Genomic DNA, 7,746 nt, shown 5'->3' on the forward strand with positions numbered 1-7,746 from the left:
ATCGGCCTGATACTGCCAGGGAAGATCAACTGGACACTAGATCTGGATATTCTGGAGCCTACTCTTGAAGCAAATTGCATAACCACATGCCTATCTATGTGAGTTATAGATTTAGCAGGCTATGTGGCATAGTCAGGAACCTTCTGAGTGATAAAGGGGATCTGGATAGGGATTTAGGGTGTCCCAGAGGCATTTATGGTAAACAAGAAAGTAGATAAGTTTTCTTTGGGTCTAAACCTCATTTATGACAAACAACTCAACTAACTGAACAATGCTGGCTCATAGCCAAGACCATTTTCATAAGATGTTTACAGAATGCTGTTGACTTTGTGTACTACTTCTGTCATCCTTGAAGCTTTTACTGGGCTAGTGGGGCGACTGATAGGGGATTTTAATTTATTAAATGTCAAGTGAAGATGTTGGGATTAGAAATTAATTTCAACATGGCTTGGTTTGAGTACCATCATTTCCCAGAAAGACAGGCTTTCTAGCAACCTTGTTTTTTTTTCCATATGAGAATCCATCTTTTAACCCATCTGGAAACCAGGAACAAGGAGACTAAACCTTAAAAGAAGGACATGTAAAAGAACCAATACAAGATCTTCGCATCATCCATTGACCTTTATAAGGTGGGCATAATTGTCTTAGAGTTCCTGATGTTCTAATCTGTAGTATAAAAGATGGTGGCTTCTATTGTGGCTACCCTGTGCTAGAGTCATGCACTGGCCAATACGGTAGTACTAGCCACATGTGACCAAATTTAAATTAAATTAAAACAGCTCCTCAGTTGCCTGGCCACACTTCAAATGTTCAATAGGCCTGTGTAGCTAGTGGCTGCCATATTGGACAGTGCAGATGTAGAACATTTCCATCATCACAGAAAGTTCTTTTGAATAGCACTACAAATCTGGACTCATGAAATAGTTATTTGTGACCAGGCATCTCTGCATCTGCATCTAAAGTGACTGATTGTTTTTTCTTACTTCTTGTTGTCCCTTTGCATTGATGTGTTCAGAGTGACACCTGGGGAAGCTGAAGCAGTTTAACAGACTTATTAGCCCCTTTGCCACATATGCATACCAGAGTTCTTTAAGGAATGGCCAAATATGGTATATTCATTAAATGGAATACAGTACAGCAGTTAAAGGGAATAAACTAGATGTATCAATAAGGATATATCTCAAAAACATTTGTGTGTGAAAAAGTTGCTGAATGTAATAGTTTATTGCACACAAAACAATACCACATTTTTCCCATGTAAGACTATTTCTTAAAAGAATACATACCAAACTCATGACCGTGGTAACTTCAGGGAGGGAAAAAAGTAAGTGGTATAAGGGACCAACAGGACTTTTAGCTTTTTCTGTAATAGTCTAAAGTTTTATTTATTTTTTTAAAATATATTTTAATTGATTTGAGACAGAGAGAAAGGAAGGAAGAGGGAGAGTAACATCAATCGGCTGCCTCTTGCATCCCCCCCACCTGGGGATCGAGCCCGCATCTGGGCACGTGTCCTGACTTGGGATGGAACCAGTGACCTCATGGTGCGCAGGACCACGCTCAACCACCTGGGCCACATTGGCCAGGGCATGAAATTTTATTTTTAAAAAAGGAATGAAAAATGAGGAGTGCTTTTATGCCTAACAGTCTTTTCCTTTAGATATTCACATATTACTTGTTTAATAACAATTTTAAAACAGGACTCAAATTTATATATAAATATATGGTAGTGAGAAAAATAAGGGAAGTACACAAAACCTTGAAGATAGTTGTGTTAAGATTTTGGAGAATTTTCTTACATTTTTCTATTTTTAAAAAAGTTTTTGTTTTGTGGCTATAATGTTAATAGAATAAAATTTTTTAAATGAAATTTTATTTAACTTTTTGTCTGCCTTTCTGCTGCTGACATAGTATTATCATGTACGAGGTATAGTTATTAAGAGGCAATTGGCTCTAGTATCATTATGCCAGAAATAATAGCTCAACATCATTTCTGTAAACATTTTTAATTATCCTTGGTGACAGCCTCCAAAATTCAGTTTTTCAATATAAGACCTCATTCTGCAACTAATTCATACTGGCAGAAACACTGGGACTGTATAGTTCCTAAAACCAGAGGTTCCATCAGAATATTTATGAGACTCCCCTTCTTATGTTCAGGCCACCTGACTGGTTATGGGTTTTGAAAATTGTTCAGATCAAAAATCCCTCCACTGTGTGTGGAACTCAGATCCAAAAGCTGCTTCCTAGGAAAAACCCGGCTTCACCTGCACCCTACCTTCGTGGGAATGTGGGGTAAACTTCCATGCAGGCAACAACACTGGTCAGGCTTCTCAACTTTCAAGACAGAATGTAAATCCTGTCACCCAACCACCTGTTCATCTAGCTTCCAAAACATATGGATCCTGCCTCAGTCAACAACAGAGCATACCAACATTTCTAGCCTTCACTAGAGAATAAGTGTAGTCAGCCTCTGAGGTACTATCAAAAGCCTGGCTGCGAGAAGAGATATTTATGGAATATATTGTAAGAGACATTCAATCCATCCACTCCTTTAGGTGGCACTTTAAGTTGTGTCCTCAGATCAAGTTAGAGCACCAGAAAGTTACATGCCTGAGCCATATTAGCTCAGCCCCTGCAGAAAGGCTTTAATGTTACACCCTTGGCTTTTAGCCAGGGTTGTTACAAGAAAGTAATATGAAAATCTCTTCTGTGTGCATTATGAAACTGTTACTGAGGACACTGTCCCTTATGTTAATCCCACGTGAGGAATTTCTTATGGAATGTAGTGCTAGCTATGGACCATTATGTAGCTATTAAAAATTATAATTCTGGAAGACTATGAAAATGTGTTTAAGATATGTTCATGGAAAAAACAGAGCACAAAATGGCATATAGACTTTAATTGCAGCCATGTTAAATGATTTGTGTCTGTGGACAAGAACTGAAAGCTGATAGGCAGGGATAAAGATTGTATGAGGGCAATGGGATTAGAAATGTTTTGTTCTTTCAAAAATTTTTGTTTGCTGAAACCCAGTCTTTTCAATGTGGGGAAAAAAAGAATTTAGTGACAGGAATATCTGTCTCTCTTGAGGAATTGTTATGTATTTTTCTTTCTGATAACAAGAATTCTGTATTTTACTGTGTTCACCCTTTCCCCTGGCTGCCTCAAAAGCTGAATTTAATGTTCAGTCATGACACATTAGCTCCCTCTTCTTTTCCATGCCTCTGATGTTCTATTTCTATAATCTCATAACATTTGTACTCTTTTTTTTTTGTAAAGTGCCTCAAATTCCTTACAGAAAGAGGCAAAATACAAAACTTTTTTTTTTTTTCAGTTTAAAAGTTACACATAGCCCTAGCCGGTTTGGCTCAGTAGATAGAGCGTCGGCCTGCAGACTGAAGGGTCCCAGGTTCGATTCCGGTCAGGGGCATTTGCCCGGGTTGTGGGTTCGATCCCCAGTGGGGGGGCATGCGGGAGGCAGCTGATCAATGATTCTCTCATCATTGATGTTTCTATCTCTCTCTCTCTCTCTTCCTCTCTGAAATCAATAAAAATATTTAAAAGAGAGAGAGAGAATAGATGCAGCCTACTACCTGGGGGCTGCATGTCCCTCTCTCTTTAAAAAATTGTTATACACAGTCACAGCAAATTGGAAAACTATAAGAAAGTTAAAAGAAAAAAAGATTACCACTGTTAACACTTTTTGGCATTTCTCCTATCTTTTCTGAATGTATCTTTTTTATTTTTTTATTTATCTTTATTGTTGAGAGTATTACAGATGTCCCCCCTTTAGGTCCTTCCTTGTCCACCTTCATCTGGCTCCTGCTCCCCCACTCCAGGCCTTTACCACACTATTGTCTGTGTCTATGGGCTATGCATATATGCATATAAATTATTTGGGTAATCTCTTTCCACTCCCCCTTCCCTCTCAGATTCATCAGTCTGTTCCATACTTAAACAAGATTAATAGCATATGCTGTTATTTACAATTTTAAAATTTATTTATTGATTTTAGAGAGGAAAAGAGAGGAGAGAGGAGAGAGAGAGAGAGAGAGAGAGAGAGAGAGAGAGAGAGAGAGAGACATTGATTTGTTATTCCACTTATTTACTTATTTTTGCATTCATTGCTTGATTCATGTCCTGACCAGGGGATAATACTAACCAACTGAGCTATCTGGCCAGGAAACATATGTTCTTTTCATGTAATTTTAAAATATAAGCATGTTTTCATGTATTGGAAACTTTTCTGTTAATAACTGGTAAATATTATGCCAGTACAACTTTCAAACATTAGAACCATAGAGGACTACAGGAAGGGTTAAAGGAGAAGTTCAAAGGTCAGTTCAGAGGAGGTAAAAACCTGAGAGATGAAGCTTTATGGACCTTATTCAGACAGGGGGTCAGGACCAAATTTGTGTGGGTGAGAAGTAAAAACTCAGGGCAGCCTAAGGCCAAAAGGGCAATCTAGTGTCATGTACCCAGAAGGACGATCACAGGAGATAGGATTTTATAACTAGGAGAGACTTTAGAGATAGCTAATACAACATTCTCATTTTACAACTGATACAACCAAAGCCAGAAGAGGTGAATTGACTTGTGGAGGCTCTGGAACAGTGGTTTTCAACCTTCCTAATGCTGCGACCCTTTAATACAGTTCCTCATGTTGTGGTGACCCCCAACCATAAAATTATTTTTGTTGCTACTTCATAACTGTAATTTTGCTACTGTTATGAATCGTAATGTAAATATCTGATGTGCAGGATGTATTTTCATTGTTTGCAACCCACAGGTTGACAACTGCTGCTCTGGAGTCAGCCTGCCTGGATTTGTAACTCTGCTTTAGGAACTCTGGACTTTAAGTAGGTGCCTTTACCCTCTCTAAGTTTCATTTTCCTGTGTGAAAGGAAAATAGTGAAAGCATTTAACTTACATGCTTATTGTGTGGATTAAATCAGATGATTCATGTAGCACTTAGCACAGTGCCCAATACAAACTAAAAACTCAATAAATGTTACTTATTAATAGTAATGTAATTTTATCATTATTCAACTAGTCAGTGACAGACCTATGACAAGGACTCAGATCTCCTGACTCAATCTAGTGCTCTTTTCACTGCATCAGACTGACTTCCAGGGCCCAGAAAGGACTGAACATTGTCTTGAACATAGTAGAGGTGCCAAAGAAAATCAACCAGGAGCTAAATCTGAGGATTTCAGTCCACTTCAGTGCAATATAAATAAAAGCACCTAGCCTGGTGTCTAGAAAATATTAGTCTCCTAAGAAATATTTACTAACTGAAAAGTTGTTTTTTTAAAAAATCAACAGGGTTGTGAGGGTGGTACTGGCTTCTAATAGAAGAACTAGAAAGCTTTCATAGAGACACATAAGAAAGGACTTAGGAAAGAAGGTTACTAAAAATATGTATGTTTCATACATGTCTGTGAAGAACAGGAACAAACAGAGGTCATTCTTTCTGAGATTCCTTGAACTTTCTCATTGCTATTTTTGTTAACTTTTGCATCTTTCCCTGTAGTCACTAGTGAAAATCCTATACAAACCTTAGGTGGGGGTTGTGTATTTTTTTCAGAGTTGGGCAGGGTAAGAAAGAAGTACAGAAATATCTATCTCAATTCAAATTAATAAAGCCGGTTTGGCAGCAGGCTTGGGGGGGGGGTGGCACCCAGGTAGAAGAGGCAAGAAAGCCAAACCCCTATGCCCTTCAAGAGGGGGAAAAGAAAACGTGGTGAACCAGGAGTCAGTTGAGACCATAAATTCTGGGATTAAAACTGGGGGAAAAAGGCCTGTGTTCACCCTTCCCCCCATGTTCTGCCATATCTGTTCATAATTTATGACAGTGGCTTGGAGAGGGCCTCCTGTTAGTCCTCTTTACTACTAGTGTCTCTTCTATTTTCTTTTCTTTTTTAATATATTTTTATTGATTTCAGAGAGGAAGGGAGAAGGAGAGATAGGAACATCAATGATGAGAGAGAATCATTGACCGGCTGCCTCCTGCATGGCCCCCTACTGGGGATCAAGCCCACAACCCAGGCATGTGCCCTTGACCACAATTGAACCCAGGAACCCTCAGTCCACAGGCCAATGATCTATCCACTGAGCCAAACAGGCTATGGCTCTTCTATTTTCTAAGGCCAGCTTGCTAACTCTTTCTTTCAACTAATATATGTTCTAACACTCCCACAGTAATAAGATGAATAACCCTGACCTCTCTAGATGCATGCTTTCAAGTCGTAGTGTTCCACCAGTCCTTTAGCTGACCCTCATAAATCATCTGGTCCTATGGTTTATGGTAATTTTTATCTGTCCAGAGTTTCAAGGTATATTCTCATCTTAACAGTAAAACCTCAATAACCATGTGTTCATTGATTCCAGAGTTTATAATCTAGTTGGGGAAACAATATGCCATCATGAAATGGAAAGCCGTGTAATCACAAGCACAAAATTAAAGAATAAAAACTGAGTTCATAGAGATAAGTGATGTGTCAGGTTGGACTAGTCGAGGAAAGTTTCCAAGAGCACGTAAGTTTTGAGCTTTGAATTGGAAATTTAAGGAAGTGATGGACATGAGTTGGTGGAAAGGTGGACCTTTTCAAACAAATGCACAAAGGGAGACAATGCAAGATATAACTCAAGCCAAGGACAGGTGCTCGACCCACCCTGCCATTTCCCTGTCTCAGCAATCTGCATGATCTGCCACCACACCTCTTTCAGTTACGAGAGCTCCTTGTGACTTTGTGTCCACCAGGCCCTCTCCTCTATCAAATTCACCCTTCGTGCAGCACTTACCAAGTGACTCCAGGCAGGAGGAAGAGGCATAGACAGGAAATGCTTGCCAGGCATTGTGAACAACTATGTCCCATCTCTTTAGTTTGGACCTCAGGTAGTAATACATGACCTTTTCTTTATACTCTCCATGGCAGAGGGAAAACAAATGCATGTTGGAGTAGAGCAGGGGTGGGGAACATTTTTTCTTCCAAGGACCATTTGGATACTTATAACATCATTTGCAGGCATACGAAATTATCAACTTGAAAATTAGCCTGCTATGTTTGGTCAAACATTTAATTAACTTACCCCTAAGGCCTTGGCAGGGCCAGACCAAATGATTTTGCAGGACTTATAGGGATGTTCCCCACCCGTGGAGCAGAGGGAAGCAGTAATATGTAGAACCAAGATGGTTATGTTACCATGAGCAGACTAATATCACGTTGAAGGCTCAATGTGCTGCCACCTCTGAAAAATCTTGGGTTGTATGGACTCCTTCCTGACAGGAGGAAAGCCTGGTCACCACAGAGCAGCATGTGCTAAGAAACACAACAAATGGTATAATGCCAGGCACTGTACACACCAAGTTGAATTTACAGACCCTACCCCTAGGAGCTTGCTAACAGGAAAATCGGGGCTTGGACAAGCAGAACATATGTATGACACATTTTTTTATGCACTTATTAAAAAGCAGTCAAGTGGAGAAAAGGATCCCTCGTGCACTGCTGGTGGGAATGCAGAATGGTGCAGCCACTGTGAAAACAGTATGGAGTTTCCTCAAAAAATTAAAAATGGAACTCCCATCTGACCCAGTAATCCCACTTCTAGGACTATATCCCAAGAAATCAGAAACACCAATGAGAAAGGATATATGCACCCCTATGTTCACAGTAGCACAATTTACAATAGCTAAGATTTGGAAACAGCCTAAGTGCAAATCAGTGGATGAGTGGATTAAA

The sequence above is a fragment of the Myotis davidii genome, unplaced genomic scaffold (genome assembly GCF_000327345.1).
Source record: "Myotis davidii unplaced genomic scaffold, ASM32734v1 scaffold1983, whole genome shotgun sequence".
NCBI lineage: Eukaryota > Metazoa > Chordata > Mammalia > Chiroptera > Vespertilionidae > Myotis > Myotis davidii.